Source organism: Dermacentor andersoni, chromosome 2, assembly GCF_023375885.2.
Source record: "Dermacentor andersoni chromosome 2, qqDerAnde1_hic_scaffold, whole genome shotgun sequence".
Taxonomy (NCBI): Eukaryota; Metazoa; Arthropoda; class Arachnida; order Ixodida; family Ixodidae; genus Dermacentor; species Dermacentor andersoni.
The window spans coordinates 231,684,953-231,702,608 of NC_092815.1; the positions used below are offsets into that span (position 1 = coordinate 231,684,953).

Sequence of the window (17,656 nt, forward strand, 5' to 3'; positions counted from 1 at the left end):
TGTCTGCCGCTTCGTGGAGGAAATTGACTACCTATTGTGCCACTGTACTCAATTTCAAACACAAGGACGCTAGTTTCACCGCACTAAGGAGACTAGATGAACGTCCACTGAGTGACCAGAAAATACAGGAACAGAAGGCATTAGAGGCACTTTTGTGCTTTCTGAAAACAACTGGCTTGTGCTAGTGTGCTTGCCTGACATTCGTGTACGTTCTCACGTTCACTGCCTTCCTTTCTCCGCTCTTTCCATTCGCCTTTCTTTTCTTCTCCAGCGTAGCCTACCAGACTACTACAGCCCCGCCTCTTTCCTTATCTTTCACTCACTGTGTTCTGTGTTGGCGCCAAACGCAAGTATGTAATCTCGCTCGTTAATTCTTATGTTTGATATACAAGGTAGAGAAAAGGCCTTTGAATGTGTGAGTCGATGCTGATAGGAACGAGGAGCATAGTATGGGCGAAGATAGTTCTCGTCGCAACCTACACTGGGCTGCTCTCCTTGAAGAAATAGATTAATGAGCTTAGTGCTTTTCATCCATTTACGGTCACAAAGTCGCTGTCAGCAGGCAGGTCTTTCGAGAAATCGAGAAAAATATTCATCTCTTCTATAATGCCATTCAGCATGTGCTGGCACTTTCCTCCTGCTGGTTGCTGCCTACGTCATGATTAGTGAATCGATTTTGCGGTGATCCTCACTACACTGTCTTTCGCGGCAAAGACGTGTGACTTTGAGACGTACGCGTATGAAAAGCTTAATTGCATGAGTTGCATTCCTGAGAACGAATTTTTTTTTAATTTCGGAATTTTTTTGCATCAATGTTATGTGGAAGCTTTTTAGCAATTTGACCTGATTTGCTTACTGTTCTTTATCAGCAAGCGTGAAAGGAAACTCAAAATGAAATGGGGGCTTTCGTTCCTTACTGTTGATTGCTGTGGCTTGCCTGCCTTCGATAATAATATTTCGGCATCGATACTGGCATGTATTTCAATTATGGAGAATTAGGCGCAAGAAATTGCTAATATGAGCGTTGAGCTGAGCAGCAAAAGCTAAGTTTTGCTGTAGAACTTTTTGAGAGACCTTGTTGATAATTGTGGGCTAAAATTCAGGACGCACTAAGAAGAGCATTAAGAATAACACGTTATAGAGCAAATATTTATCTTCTAAAGCACGTTTCAATCTATCTCATCGCAGGTGCCATTCAGCGACTTCCTTTACCAGACACCGCACACCTTCAACACGAACGCCGATACTTGCGCTCAACTGCCTCCTCCGGCCGTGGTGCTCAGTCCAGTTACAAGGCAAGAACGAAGCTGCCCGTCAATAGCAAGAACGGCATACATTTAAAGAAGACAGAAGAAAGAAAGAAAGCTGTACCGAATGGAAATGCTTTCAATGGAGATCTCAGATACGAAAGGTTTCAAGATATTCGTTCTAGGCGGCAAAAAATGGGCATCTCCGCCGATCGACGGAGAAGTGATACGGCACGTCCTATGGCCTGCGTTGGTTGCTTCCGCAAGCTCTCTGCTGCGGAAAAGGTCAAGTCTCTGATGGTGACAAGATCACCGGAAAGGTCCCCATTCAGCACTAGATTCTCTATATCCACTACCGGCGATAATAGCCCGAGCTCAAACATCATTTCTTCCACACAAGATAACCGGAGGATTCAAGCATCACGTTCGCTATCACACACTCGATCGGCGACGCCCTTAAAAGAGAACAGGAGCTCGGCAGTTCCCCCTACAGTTGAACCATCGCGTGCACTACCAACCTCGGTCACCTCAAGAAAAGCGCTGCCCTCGACTTCGACTCCGGTTAATTTTAAATCTACACGCAAAAAGTGTTTTCGGAAAGCAAAGCTGCGCAGCCGCATTGACGGAGCGCAAACGAGAACGCGCTCGAATTCACTGCCCTCAGAGAGGAAACCAGAAGCGTCCCAGCCGAGTGTGTCTGCGTCAGAGCTCTCTACAGCTAATCTCAGCAATGATGCAGCTGACGTAAATGCACTGCAGAAAAACATAACGGCCATGAACAAATTTTTCACGACAACTGCCCCTTATAAGCAAAATACGCACGACAACGCTGGAGGAGTAAGGAGCGTGGCAGCAACAACGCTGGAAACTTCAACGGGGCCTGAACTCAAAGAGACTGCTGCTCTAGATAAATCTCCCTCTATTGGGACTGTTCATATGTCGTTTGTAGAGCGAACGCCTGTAGTCACGGAGGCTTTATTAAATAGCCAAAACTTTGCTCCGCCATTGACGTCTGGTATCAATCCGAGGACAAGCGGTGTAGGCATTGTAATAACTGAATCGTCTGTTCTAAGAACACAGGAAGATGGAAGAAGAAACTCATCGAAAGATTTATTGGAAGATGTTCCTGTCCCAGAAATTCTCAGAAACGCCACTGTAAAAGTTCACCGACATCAGGATGATGGGCGGACGAAAACAGGCACCACCCCTGTCGCATACACAAATAAGGAAGTCTCGCTACTACAGTCGTCAGAAGATGTCACGGATACTACTGGGGAAAAAATCTCGGGACCGGAAGAGGCCGAGAAGCCTAAAGAAATAAAAAACAAGTCGAGTGATTCTCCACCGAGTCAAAATGAAGCTTCCATGACTGGTAAGTCTAAATGTAAATGCCATAAGTATGTATTACAGCATGTCGACGTCACCACTCCGCTAAAATGCAGGACATATTATTATACAGATTGTGGTCAAAGAATAGGACATGATTGCTGCAGCTTGTGGCTACTCGACTAGTATCTACCAGTGTAGATACTAGTCACTGTATGCACTGTTCTAGCAACATTCTGGTTGTGTGCATCAATTACAGAAGACCGTGGTGTGTCTAATACAGCCTAAACTGGTACACCATCGATTGCTCATAGATCACCTGAACATTGTCGCTCGGATCTTGCCGCATTCACACCGCGGGCAGAGTGTAACTTATTCCAAACTAAAGCTCCGAGACGTTGGTTAGAAAGACGCAAAGCTTCATATGATGTTGCTGATATCTCCATGAATAATATTGAGTAGGCAGCTATGTGGGAGTATTTAATTAATACTGCAGGAGAGGTTTGCATAGTGGCATGCCAGTTAGTGTATATATAAACAACCAGAAACAGAATCATACGCACAGTGTCTTTTCTCTTTCATTGATAGGAGATAGACATGCAAGAAACAACACATAGGCTAATTTTCATTGATTCATTTCATGTTTTATTCCGTTTCTACATAGAAAAGGTTAGGCGGTGGCGACAAAAGATAAAAGGTTTGATTCACTATGCTATATGGCAAGCAGCAAGCAGAGCGAAAGAAATAATAGAAAATGTTGAACATATGAAGCGAAAGTCAGTGTAGTAATGCACAGTTATATAGAGTAGGCAGGTTTGACGTATTGCAAAACGAACATGATTTAATGAAATAAATTCCTATTTTTTTCCTACATGATCAAAAAATAAAAACAGGAAAGGAAAACGTGACTGCATTTCAGCATGTACGTTAAAAGACGTGTTTAAATATATGTTCCTTTCATAAAAATGCGCACCTTTATGTCACAGGACATTGCTTGTAATGTTCTTTTGGAAATAGTAATGATGTTCATATTAATTCCGCGTATAGGCTGTTTAATGGTTTAGGCAGTGAATACCGAAACAATTGTTGAGAGTTTATTGTAGCGCTGGCACAAGGTGTTACATAAACTGTAGGTTTCCGCGACAGGTGTGCATATATTTCAGACTTTTCCTCAGCAAAAAAATAAAGTGACGCCTCAGGAAATTTTAAGGTTTTGTTTGTACCGAAGCTATAACAATACAGTATATATTTTGTAAATCACTGAAAATGTTTGAATCGCGGAGTGTGGTGGGCAGTCCGGTGCTTTCTGAGTGCGCAGTGAATGGCCGTCTTTTGAAGGACACGTGACTTAATTGGGTTAGTATCTGGAGCAATATCCCACAGTAAAAACTAGTAGCTTACAAGCGAGAAGAATGAAGCGCTACACATTTACGGCTTGACCACAAGATATAGTATTTTCGAAATTTTAGATATTCGGCAAATTGCACGCATTTATTAATTTATTTGTTATTTAATAGTACTGTCGACCTCATCGGGGATCATAATCGGTAGGGCATGTACTTCGGTAACCGTAACACATAACATGCCACTCTGTAGAAACGTGAACGTCCAAAATAGACAGACAAGAATAATAGGTAAACAGTACGGTCAGCAGAAGTAACAGAAAATATTACATGGTCATAAAGATAAGATCAAACACAGTGGTCGTAAGTCATAAGGTTCGTTTTAGGTATTTCAAGTGCAAGTTTGGGTGATGTATACAATAAGTTACACAGGGCAAATAACACTGGCAGGTCGTAATTGTGAGGTATGCAATTTATTCTTCGGAAATGATCAAACATTGTTAATGTTTGGTTGTTGATAATAGAACAATACTGCTTGTTCCATTCACGTGTCAATGAGTAAAGAAAAGAAATATTTAAGTCTTTCAGTTTCAAATGAGAGTTAATTTATTGGTAAAAATGTTTATTACGGGTTTTTTGCGTCTGTGTTATGGGTGCGTATTCGGCGCTGTGTATCCTTAATTGGTTATGTATAGTTGCTACGTGATCTTCAGTCGCACATTCTTGGGTCGATCTTCAAAAGTGAGAATGTGGGATTGTTTCACTCATTCCATATGTGAGTATGTTATTCAATACAGATTATAATGAAGTCTTAGTGCCTTTCTTTGAAGGGATTCTGTTTCTTATTGCGCTCTTTTTAGCATGACAAATTTTTAATGAAGTATACACGCAGGGGGTCTTTTTTCGTCGACAACTTTTATTGCGGCACCACCCGACGCAAGGCTGTCAACTGGTGTTGTGCTTGTCTTTCTTATAAAAACAATTGTGCTGTAGTTTTCTTTCCGATCATTTCTAAGAAATGTAGAATGCTCCAGTTGGTTAGCTTCTGAAGAACTTTCTTGATATCCATGCAAGAGATTGGTGATTTGCGTCATGAAAGAGAAGTGTCGTTTCAACACCGTAAAATACGTACTGAGATAGGGGGCTAATATTAGTGATATCTTAAACCTAATATTTAAATAGCTAAGACCCTAGAATGCTCCCCTGGGGGAAGCCTGCAAGTACATGTTTGCATGGAGAAAGATGGGCGTGAATGTCCGCGCACCCAGTGTGGTTTGCTTATTAAATGAACATAATGTCTAATGACACAGAAAGTTTGCCATACTGGTCTAATTTATTTAGCAAAGTGCGATGATTGACGTACTCAACTAAAGTCCCCAGCAAAGCCGACGTTCATGCCCGGAGCTTGCTGTTCATATTGAAAGGCTTCTAAAATATATTCATTTTGTTTGAACAAGGCTAGTTTTGCGGACCTGTATTTTTTGGAAACCGTAGTGAGCAGAATCGATGATACTGCTTCCAGCATAGGGCGCTATAGACTAGGGTGCGGAGCCAACTATCGAAAACACCAGATTCTTTATTTATTTGCAGTAACAACTAGTCATATTTAGAGTTCCACGTCGGTCATAAACAACCAGTACGATACAAGCAAAAAAGTTTCCAGGAGAGCCAAAGGAAGCTATGGCTTTAAAAAATTGCACCGATTGTTGGGAACCAAGACCACCAAGGCAGGAGCAGGGATGCTCTACAACAATTATATGACCACCGCTTAAGCAAATAGCTGTATCTTTATTGTTTTCGTTGACGTAATCTTTTACTGATGAACATTAATTGCAGCATAGCAAAGTTATGTTTTTGGTCGTGTAAATTTTCTGAGTATCCGTTTGTGATCACAAGAGGTGAGTAGAACCAGTTGGTTCAGATCTAATGAGTACATTGTTGCGCCAAAAGTAAAATAAGGATTAGGAGGGCAAGAAAGAAACGATAGGTCGAGCGCTGAACTTCAACTGATTTTATGCTTACAACAGAGCAGGGAGAATCAACAAATGCGCATGCGTACATCAGTGTTATCTAGAGCGGTTACAGGGACGTTTTTAACAGCAACATCTCTTTGTCAAATAGAAAAGCAAACGTATCACTAATACAACTCCTGCCTTTCTCTTTTATGTGATATGCCTCCAAAATTTCTCTTGCTAACGTGTCGCCACTCCTGCCCAGTATCCTATAATTTCATGCAGTAGTGGCTGGCATCTGCCTGCCAAGCAAACCATGCAATGCGCAGGTAAATGCGCATCACCTTTGTTAGTTATAGGCAATACACGCTCCCGGGTCCGGTTATTGACACATCTCCCCGTTTGTTCCGCGTAGGACTACCCAAATTTCAGCGGTATTTCGTATATAACGCCCGTTGCCCATTTCACGTGCGGTCAAGTGTGGTTTTTCTGGCATCCTGACTTTTTGCCAACGCGGCTTATGCGTGGAAACAGTCCATCTAACTTGCGTGGAGCTGAGAAAACTGGCACAGCAAATTTATCAGCGACTTTGTTCACGTTGTGGGAAAGTTTGTGGATGTATGACCCCACCGTGGGTTTGCAGCTTTCTTGGTCAGGGCTAGACATAGGCCTTTTTCCTTTCACCTTCTAGAGCAATGTTTTTGACACCGCCATTACGACCGAGCTCGTGTAGCCGGCTGCGTGTAGCCTCACCAATTGCTTATCGAAGCTAGCCTGCATCGTGTGAGGGCACGACTTCATGAGAGTAGATTCAATGCAGAGCGGCTATTAAATTGAATTAACTTTCAGTGTGCCGAATCCTACGGCAACAATTCCTTCTGGGCACGTTGGCTATACTGCCATTAGACGTGGTTTTGTGAAAAACTAAAAACAGATCTAAAAACTGAAGAGTGCCATGGGAAGGGATTTCATGTGAAAATTTCATGCCCTTGCCATGCAGTCTAAGAACGCCGAAGAGCTCGCTAATGCGCTGCTCAACGGTAAAATTAGCGTTACCTTTCAAAATAATTAAAAATCAGCGACTTGTCTAAAAGCCTTAAGGTAAAGCCTGTCGTTGAAGGAACTGTGCAGGTCGCGGTCAATTGACGCCAAGAAAATGTCCCACAGCACACGAGCGACAAAGGAACCAATGCATGTTCCTTGCCGTTGAACATACAATACGTCGTCGAAAGAAAGAAAAGTAGACTTTAAATAAAATTCTAATAAAACGATAAATTTGTCAATGAACATGCCCACTAGATTCTGAAAATCTACTGGGCCGTTCCGTCGATGCAATCTCTAACAGAGGCATAGATTTCCTGTTGAGGCACTGAGTAAAAGAAATCAACTACGTCTACAGAAAAAGCGTGTGTGATGGAGGCATTTCCTTTCAGGAATTGAATAACATCTCTAGTGCTTAGTCGTGAAAGGATCGTCCACATGCAACGGTTTCAAGTTCTTTAAATGAAACTGCCTAACTGCTGCCAAGAACCTTTCTCGTTTTCGATGGCACGGAACGGACTTCCTTCCTTGTGCGATTTTGCTGTGAAATGCAGTCTTAATGAAACACCTTTAGATTCACTTATTGCCTTGACTACATTCGAAAGGTTAAGATCTGTGCAAAGCGCAAGAGCTTGTTTCTTCACCCTTGTTGCCTTTTCTTTGACTAGGACAAAGTTCTTTTCTACAGCCTGTTGTGCCTTGTCGCTAAACACACCTCCTGAGAAAACGACGTAAAGCCCTTCCTTGTCAGACTGAAGAAGCTGAAGGTCATTTTCTTTGAAAGTGTTTCGACGGTTCTTGTAGGGTCTCTGGACTTACCGGACCCCACCTGGTTAGGAACCCAACCAAGGGTATCAGCACCTTCCAAAAGGCATCTCTTCTGGTCTTCACTTGTGGATTTTTTTGATAGCCGTCTATTTAAGGCCCGAGGTTCATAGGCATATGCATAGATCTGACCAAAATGGGTGCGAACCCGCAGTGGTGCCGTACGTCCACAAACTTTCCCACAACTTGACGAAAGCCGCTACTAGGTTTAGTGGGCCAGTTGTTTTCTCGGCGCCACGCAAGTTGACTGGACTTCTTCCGCGCATAAGCCGCGTTGACAAAAATTCAGGATACCAGAAAGACCACACTACACCGTACGTGATATATGCGAAGGGCATTACATACGAGATACCGCTGAAATTTCGGAAGTCGTACGTGGAACAAACGGGGAGATATGTCACTGACCGGGCCCGGGAGTATGAATTGTCTATAATTAGCAAAAGTAAGGCGCATTTACTTGTGTATTGCATGGTTTGCTTGGCAGGAAGTTGCGAGCCCCTACAGCGTGAGATTATGATACTTGCAGGAGAGGTTACACGTTAGCTACAGAATTTTCGGAGGCATATCACATAAAAGAGAGGCACGCGTTGTATTAGTGATACATTTGTTTTTCTGTTTGGCAACGAGATGCAGCTGTTAAAAACGTATTGTAATCGCTCTAGACAACACTGATGTACGCATGCGCATTTCTTGATTCTCCTTGTCCTGCTGTAAGAATAAAATCAGTTGAAGTTAGCGCTCCATCCATCGTTTCTTACTTGTACTCTTACGTCTTTATTTTCCTTTTGGTGCAACGATATCTTCATTAGTATTGACAAGAGGTACACGAAATTAGAAGTATCCTACTTTAACGTGAAGTGGCGCTGCCATGAGCAATTCGTCATGCCCGGAAGACCACAGTTACAACTGACAAGGAAGATCTAGTCAGAAATAAATATAAAATATGTGAATGATATCACAGCGTACGGTAATGCAAAAATACTGCTGATGCTTGATGATATATATTTATGGTATCCCCTTTAAAACGGCGTCATAAAAAATGGTCATCTAGCCTGCTTCAATTAATCAAGGATGTTATACATGCTTTTCCTCCTAGCATTTTTGAATACACCACGTTAATCTTTTTTTTCTTCTTCAAGACTTCTATCTCAACCTTTTACCACTACCTATGCCTGTAACAGGTCCGGTCGTATAAATTTCTTTCCGGCCTTTTTCCCTACAAGTACTCTAAATGTGCACTGCTTATCTCGACTGCTCACTGGTTGATACTTACGTCCCCTTTAAATCCAAGCGCTTCCGGAAGGTTTGCGTTACCACCGGGTCTGAGTGATTTAATTTCGTCTCATTCCATTAGGATGTGCTGAGTGGTCTTCGAATTCTCGCTGCAGCGCACGCATGCCTCTCTTGTAGGATAGCCAACAGGACATTACTCTGGTTAACCTCCCTGCCTTCTGCATTTCTCTCTCCTTCCTTCCTTCTTTGCTCACCTCGTTGCGAGTATTTGCTCTGATATGTTTTTCTCCTCAGGCAACCAGCTTGAGCCTCAGATAGCAAGGCTCTGCCCTTTGTGTTATCGTATAGATTTTCTCTTCGAATTTCTTTCTTAACATTTTGTAGATCTGCATGTTATTTCTTTTCCCATCATTTGCACCCAATTAACTGTTTATGTTTGCCTCACTTTCTTTTTAATGACTCGTGGTTGTCTATCTACGCTTTCAATTATCCTGTACTTCGTCGCCCACTTTCTTGACCTTTTCGTCTATTCTTTGTCGACGCTTTCAGGTACGGATACTAGTGCACTTTAACCACGCATTTATTTTCACGCATGTTTCTGACTCTTTCTTCAAAAGTAATTTTGTTCTGCGCTTCTCCTACTACAAATGAACAAAAACGCATGTCAAATTTCTCGTCCTCATTTGTGGTTTTACTGTGGGTTCCCAAAGCCAACCGTCCTATCAATTTTCGCTTAGCTTCCAACCTCAACAATGTATCTGATTTGAAGCACAGAAAGCGATTTGCGAACGTTATCACGATAGCGCCATTACTCTTTTCCAGGTTCCATGCACCACCTCATAGTCATTGTGGCCACAAATTGCTCTATGTTTCATTATCGCTGCATTCCGCTTCCTACCCATTTTCAAGTTATGTTGGTACGTCTTGAGTAAATATTTCCTGCACATATTTTTACTCCGAGGCACGTATATTGCTTGAAAATGTGTACGACTTGCTGTTGTATTCATACCGGGTAATTACTCGTTTCTTCAATTAAGATCAAAATGCTATATTTCTCTGTGCTAAACTTAAGGCCTAGACTTGTCGCTTCATTGTCGCGCATATTCGAAAGCCTCTGTAAATCTCTTGCATAGTCCGCTAGTAGCACTATTTCGTCGGAATACATCAGTCCGGGGACGTTCTCTTGCACCATTTGTTCATTATGCATACAGAATAAATGAAACCTAATTCACCGTTATTCAGTCGTTTTCTTACGCCCTTAACACAAAGTGTGAGCAAAAATGCAGAAAGAGGACAAACTCGAGTCAGTCCTTAGTGAACTTCCACCGCTGCCTTATATTTTGGACCTTCCTATGTAATTCCTATATTTTCGGCCTTCCTATATAAGCGAGATTTTCTATTACCGTTATTACGATTGCGCTGTGTCCGGTGGCTGTGTTATTAGGGACATTTCCTTCTGCATTTTTCCATCAAAAGGTTTCTATGCTAAATTTTGATTTGTCAGGCTTCTTTGTCGTTGCTCAATGTTTTTCGAGTCGGAAATACGCTTTCCTTCGTGCCGAAGTTACCTCTACTAATGTATCTGATGCATTGCAGCGCATTGTCTTGTTCAACGATGGTACCCTCTTCATCCCTTAGAGCAGTTTGCGAAGTTTTAGTTTGTGCTCCGACTGCTCTTACGTGGTTCCAAAGTTTTCTTGGTGCACCTTTGTATATATTGCGAATGCTGCACACTCAGCCTTGGCTTGTGCAGTTAATCTTTTCTTCAACTAGCTCACTAGCTAGTCTTTTCTAGTCTCGGTATTTGTTACATCTATGGAGCATCTGTTCTTCATGTAATCTCAAAGCTTTGTCTTCTCGAGCTTTCGTAGACGCATGCTTAGGTTCTTCTATAGCTCGTTGTATTTCCTTGTTACACCGCTTACGTGGTTTCCTCTTTGCAAACCAACAATATTTTGCCGTGTCTGTCTTACCTCCTGCTGCCATAGCAGTACAATCGCCTTCTTATATATAGTGATAAGATATTACATGGGCAGTTATTTTTTTGCGATCACTTATGTGAAGTTAATGCGCTTAACCCCTGGTTCACTCTGAAGCTTTTGGTTTTATGTCGCTCTACACAACACTACCTGAAAATTGGTACTTTGCGAGGACACATGCGATGTTGAGTCTATGTGCAAAATACTGTTTTAATGTATCAGCAAGATTCAAATGGTAGAGCTCTCAATCGAAACACACTGCGCACAGGCAATGTTAAAATCCTATTTCAGCCTATGAAACGCATGAATTTTCACAATAAGGATGCATTCTGACGAACCTTGCTGCGGTAGTGATCAACTCATATCTTTATTTCTTGTTTTGTGCATTCCAGATCTGGATGACAAGCGCACAACCAATTTACTGCAAATGCCTGGAGCTGACAAACGCGAACAAAGCATTGAAGAGAAAATGCACGTTGGTTCGCAACGTCCATTGCCTTTTCAAGTATCCAGAAAAGCTTCACTCGAGTCAGTGCCACACAATTCCACAGGTGTAGCAATACCGGTGGAACTGACAACGACGGCTCTAGATCAACAATCACTGAAAATGCAAGAGACCACTACTGAACGTTTTGCAAGCAAATATGTGAGTGCATCTGACACATTGGCAAAGCTGCCAGAAACTGAGCTAACGACAGTACTGACTCTAACATGGGCACCGAAGACAACTGCGCATAGTGCTTTTCCTAGGCAGACGGCACCTCTAGATATTAGGATGGTGATGAGCTCCGCAGAACAAAGGGGCTCTGCAGAGTCAAGAAGAGAAACCACGTCCACCATTGCAACTACCGCAGGCTCCACTCCTGATCAGAACACAGGTGGTGGAATTGCGGGAATCGATAGTGCCGCAGTTTCAACCGTATCTAAGGAAAGCAATAATGGTAAACTCAAAGTAGCGTTAGGCTCAACTGTAAAGACACGCGCTGGCATCAGAGAGGACGAAAAGTCAACCTGGACAACAGAGAGTACAGATGCTACTGTCCCACTACCAACGCATAACATAAACACCCCCTATATTGAAAGCTACAGCAGATTGTCTACCGAGCGCGAAGCAGGCTTCGTGTCCCTACATACGACTACTCATGACGCAAGACCACACACAAGTGAAGACATGCTCGAGGAATCTCTTCCAGTATTGGAACCTATTTCGGAAGCGACCTTACTTTCGTATGCTCCTCGCGACCCTACTGACTTGGCAGTATCAACTTTACCGTCACCATATTTAGTTACACTACCCGCAGAACTAACAGACAAAAAGTATGAAGACACATCACGAACATCTAGCAACGTGGAGCTGCAAGGCGAAGCTCCAGAACGAGAAAATCAAGCTGACTTGAAACGGACGTTGACTATAGAAGATAAAAGTACTTCCGCTACTGATTCACGTACAAATCATTCTGAGGGGTACTATGAAGCTAACAAAGTAGATAATGCTTTACCCCCGACTGTGGGAACAGCTGCCATGTTACCACCATTGACAGTAAAAAGAAGTGATAGCCTTCCATTATCAGTTACAGCAAGTTACACTGAAACACGTACCGAACCTAAGGCTGTTATCTGGACGGAAAATGACAGAAAAGCAACAACTACAGTGAGCGCTGATGTTGTGTCACTATTTCTAGAGAAACATGTAACTAACGCTGGTGGCAAGGATACTCAGAGTACTAATATTTTCTATCCAAGCAACACATCATCACAAGAGACATCTACCACCCCACTTTCTGCAGCACTACTACCATATAGCTCTCCTCCATCAAATCTTGACTTGACAACTATAGTGACAACTCCGACTTTGTGCACAAGTATCAAAGATGATCAACTGCAAACTATAGCAGAAACAAGCACACAGAAGACAAAGGCACAAACTTCCCACACTGACGCTATAAATGATTTTGACAGCAAAGTAAATACTGTCATGTCCATGCATCGCAATGACACCGAAAACGTGGCACCGCTGAACCAAATAAAAGAAACGTACCCTATGTCAAAGGTTAGCAATGGCATCAGAGAAAATTTGAATGCGCATTCAAATAAACAGGGGTTGGCAGAGAGCCAGAAATATAATGATTCGTCCTCAAATATTGCCGATGAGCAGCTAGCTTCAACGAATACCGTATTCACATCAATCGTCTCAACTACAGAAGCCTACGGTCATCATACGCCGATTGCTGTTATCCAGGAACTGGCAACGGCTGCATATCATAATGCAGCTTATACGACGCAAACACCTAAAGATGTTGAAAGTTCAGAGTATTCACCGACAACTGAAGGAAATCGTTCATCCGTCACCAAATCGGCGCCTTTGGAAGACCTTGGTCCTGATGTGGATACTAAGGGAGCACCACGCATGACACCTAATAACCTTACAACCCAAGGTGTTGTCCTCAAAGAAACTAGCACAAAAACACCATTATCAGACGCTACAACACCACAGGAAAATGAAACCGGAGATAACTATTCTACGATTGCAGAAGATTTCCAAGGAGACAGCCATGATGCTTCCCTCTCGTTGTCCGAGTTGCACCTCTCGAAGTCTTCCGGAGGAAGTAAATTTCTAAATCCTTCAATCACAATTCACCTGACAACGCGCTATCATGGAGAGACAAATGGTGCTATTGAGACCGCAAGTGACACTCCAAGAGCTATCTCTAAAGAAGTGAGAACTGATGCAGCAACAGACGTTACATATACGAAAACACCAAAGACTTCAACAAGGTCTCCACAATTATTCACGGAGAAAGTGCTGCCTAAAGAAGTCGAGAATCACACCTCAAGTAAAGAGCATTTGCCGTTCAAATCGACCGTAGATACAAATGCGCACTTGAAAATCGAAGCCTCGACTCAGGATTGGGAGTCCCCCACGACGGTATTATTCAGGCCATCCAATGACGCTGAATGGGAACACAGAGAAGATAATCTTAAAAGTGATAAATCTGGTGTTGGTACACCTGTTGCCTCGCCTTTGTCAACGGTGATATTGCACATTAACACAAACCCTTTCTCTACTGTGAGTGAAGAGGGCTCAAGCATGACGAGTGATAAAACTTCAACAGTTAGGCCACAGCTGACAAGAGAAATGAATGAATATGCTACATTAGGAACGGAAACGCTAGTTACTTTAGGTACCACCACGTTTGCGCCGACTGTTACATCCGCGCTTATGAGAGAAAAAACTCAAACCAGGACGGCGTTGTCGATCCCGAGTTCTAGGCTGCAGGAGAAAACGACAAAGGCTCCTCTGTGCAAATCTACCTTTGGCCTCTTTCGTCACCCGACTAATTGCAATCTTTTTGTTCAGTGCTCATACTCGGTGGCATTTATTAAGAAATGCCCAGCGAACTTACATTTTAACGAAGAAATTATGGTTTGCGACTGGCCCTACAGAGCCGGCTGCCTGAGCAATGCTTCGAAAAGTCAACTTTTGATGTAGAGCATGAAGTTACTCTGCAAAACAAGCCTGCATTTCTAAAATTGGCTTGCCTTTGCAATCAAACGAGACGGAATGTGTACCTTGGTTTTAGCTAAAATGCGCCATAAATAAATGAAGCTCTTTCTACGTGAAGTACTGCACGCAAAAAAAAAAAAAAATATGATGTAGAAAGATTGTACATAAATCCTGACCTATGTGTGCACCGATGGGTCTACTGGCTGGTAATTTAAGTTTCGTGCTTTCAAATGAGTTCCAACATTAAAAATTGTGTTATCTTTTGCTGCGCTCCTATTTGTGAACAATATTCAGAACAGAACTATGGCCTCATTGAGATTCGTAACATCTCGGTTAATGAAAAATGATGTTACTTGGACTATCTATGTCGCATAAGTTCAGGCATCTGGCCGTAATATTCGCTGCGTAAATGCGTACCTTATCTTGCCGTCAAATAAAACAAGCAGTGCTGCAAGCATATTTTCATTGATCATGGTTGGGAGCCTCCATGAAGCGACTCAGCACTATGATACAATCTGGTGCTGTTCAACTGGTGTATACCACACGCCCTGCATCATGACGCAATAAAGAAAATGAATAAACGTTGTACATATATTGAAATAAATCATACAATATTATTGAATAAACTTTGTATCAGAGGTCCTTCCTGAGGGTCTTGGTAAGCGTCTGCGCGCGACTTTCCTTCTTTGCCTTCCTCCGTATCTGTACGCTCATTCAAGGCTGCTCTGCACTCTTAAAATTTTCACACCTTTATGGGTGTATTGCGGTTGTACTTATCTTTTCACCCTTGTAAACACCCTCAAAACACCCTTTTTTAATGGAAAAGGGTGTTCAATAGGAAAACACTCTTGGAACACCCCAGTCTTTCTAATTTACACCCTAATTATAAGGGAGTAAGTGAACAAGCCAAGTAGCCAAGGGGGGCACGCCGGGCACTTGTTACGCTCACTAACAGTAAATTTTTTGCTACTCCACGGTCAATTGGACCCCCCCCCCCCTCGCTCACACGAAAAATTTTCTGGCTACGCCACTGTGGGGAGGGGGGTGTAAGATTGCTCCAGACCCCTCCCCCTAACGTGTGAACGGAAACGGGGGAGGGGAGCTGTCGCCAGGTCGCAAACCTTAGGCAGCCTAATTACCGGCTGCATTTGCTTTTGGACGTGAATACTGCTCTAATGTCATTACACAGTAGGATTCATGGCGGTTCGAGGGCATGCGACAATAAAAAGAAACACATACAGCCATCAGAAAGTCTCAGCTTGAGCAGATCTTTGGTAGCTGGGCAAGACTCTCATAAAAAGAAAAGCTTCGCACCCCTGTTACATGCATTGCCAACTCTGGCTCACTGCCGACTGCACATTTCCGGTAAAGAAAATCACACAGGAACTCCTCTGGGATTTGTCTGAGGATGCGTAAGCATTGTGACTCTTCCTCATCTACACGCAGTCCATGTCGTTATCAATGTTATGAAACTTGATCCGACGGGTATAAGCGACAGCGCTGCGGCGACACGAGCTGCTCTGGTCGGCGGCGCCAAGTGAATGGCGCAAGCAAAGTACTGCAGGTGGCGGGGCCAGGTGCGCTGGTGACGTTCCGTTCGTTTTGAGCCGTTATCGCTCTTTAGCACTTCTCATCCACGTCGAACCATTATCAACCGTTCTCCGGCGGCGGTGGCTGCTTGTGGCACGGCCGCGCGAACCGCATCTCGAAAGCGAACTGCAATGTGGACAGAGTGTGCCCACTGCTGAAAACTTCACGCGCTGTGTTCTCACCATTTACTTCGCTTTGAAAACAGACGCACGTACACCTATCTTGAAAGCGATCTGCGAAAAGCGCATAGTGCGGCATGAGCTGAGAGCTTCGTGAGCGCTATGTTCTCGCCGCTTCGGTCGCGTTGAAGCGAGAGCTAGCACGAAGGTGAATTCACTTGCTACTGCGGGTTCTATTTTGAAAGATATCCTGCAATACGAACTGACGGACGGATGGTTTTTCTTGTTGGGTAAGTATAGAAATGCTTACGTTATAAAAAAATCGCAGGGTTCCCGAATTTCGCGATAAAACCCAACACCAACGTACTCCCCCACCCCTCGCTGAGCGATGCCGTCTTGGTCGCCCCTCCCCACCCCCGGGAAAGGGACACTACGCCTCTATCTCAGTTGAATAAACGATGATGAAACGTTAACAACGACAAGAGCGGCGTATCCTTTACGCGTTGTCCCATGACCTCCGAGATTTGCATGCGCAGCTGGCGCAGGCGAACCTAGGAGACCATAATTGACCGCTTAATTGCATAAAAAGACAAAAGAATAATGGCAGGCGACACAGTAAAAAAATGTAAACAAAGAACTGATCTTAAAGGCCGATCCACACGACGGACCAAGTGTGCGGGCCGATCAGTCACGTGATGCAACGTCACGGCCCGCCGCGGTCTGGTCCGGCGCAGAGCACATCCACACGGCGGACCGCTATAGCAGACGGCAGAGCAGACCAACCACCTATACTCTCGGCCAGAGTGTTATCATTGTTATCATTCCGGCTCGAGTCCCACACAGCCGGGAACTGCTCAACGAGGTATACAAAATAAAACACCTCCTCGTCACTCCAAGACGACACCGTGTTTAAAAAAATATATCTGCTGCACGCACGTGCAGGCGGAACAGCGGACATGAAACGACTGGCTTGACTGGCTTTTGCTTAGCCGAAAACTAGATTGTATTTGGCTGAAGACACTCTGTTGCCGGACAACATTCGTTGGCTAGGCCAAAATCGTTGCGGTTTGCATGCGGTCCGCCGCCAAAACTGAAGCGGGAAAAGCCTCGGCAATTTGTTGGACCTCGAGGGCCGCGGTCTTGCGCGGGCCAACGGCGGTACGCACGAACTGGTGACGTCCTATCACGTGATGCGCAGACCGCGGTCCAAAAGAGCAACTTGGTCCGTCGTGTGGATCGGCCTTAACCATACTGTTTGGAGAAAAGAAATAAAAAATTAGACAGTCGCAACACACGCCACTAAAGCCACCACCGCCGGCATAACGTCGGAACCAACAGTTGGCAACATTGGTTCACCGCTACACCGCTGCTTCGTCTCCGCAACGAGAGCCGCCATCTTCTTGCGCCTAACGTTTTGTATGGTTTTGCTCTCTGCAAGTCCGCGCACGCAGCTCATCGGTGGATGCACGGCTGCACGGCGTCGCAATGCGGCCTGC

At 43.9% G+C, this 17,656-nt stretch overlaps 1 long non-coding RNA gene across 1 annotated transcript in view; it reads left to right on the forward strand.

The window, feature by feature from the left end:
* Positions 1–14,264, forward strand: part of LOC126539812 (uncharacterized) — a 35,340-nt gene extending 21,076 nt beyond the window's left edge. The window contains exons 2-3 of the long non-coding RNA XR_011892930.1: positions 1,189–2,619; positions 11,339–14,264. This is a non-coding gene — a long non-coding RNA (uncharacterized lncRNA). The remainder of the gene's footprint in view (positions 1–1,188; positions 2,620–11,338) is intronic.
* The last annotated feature ends 3,392 nt before the right edge of the window (positions 14,265–17,656 follow it).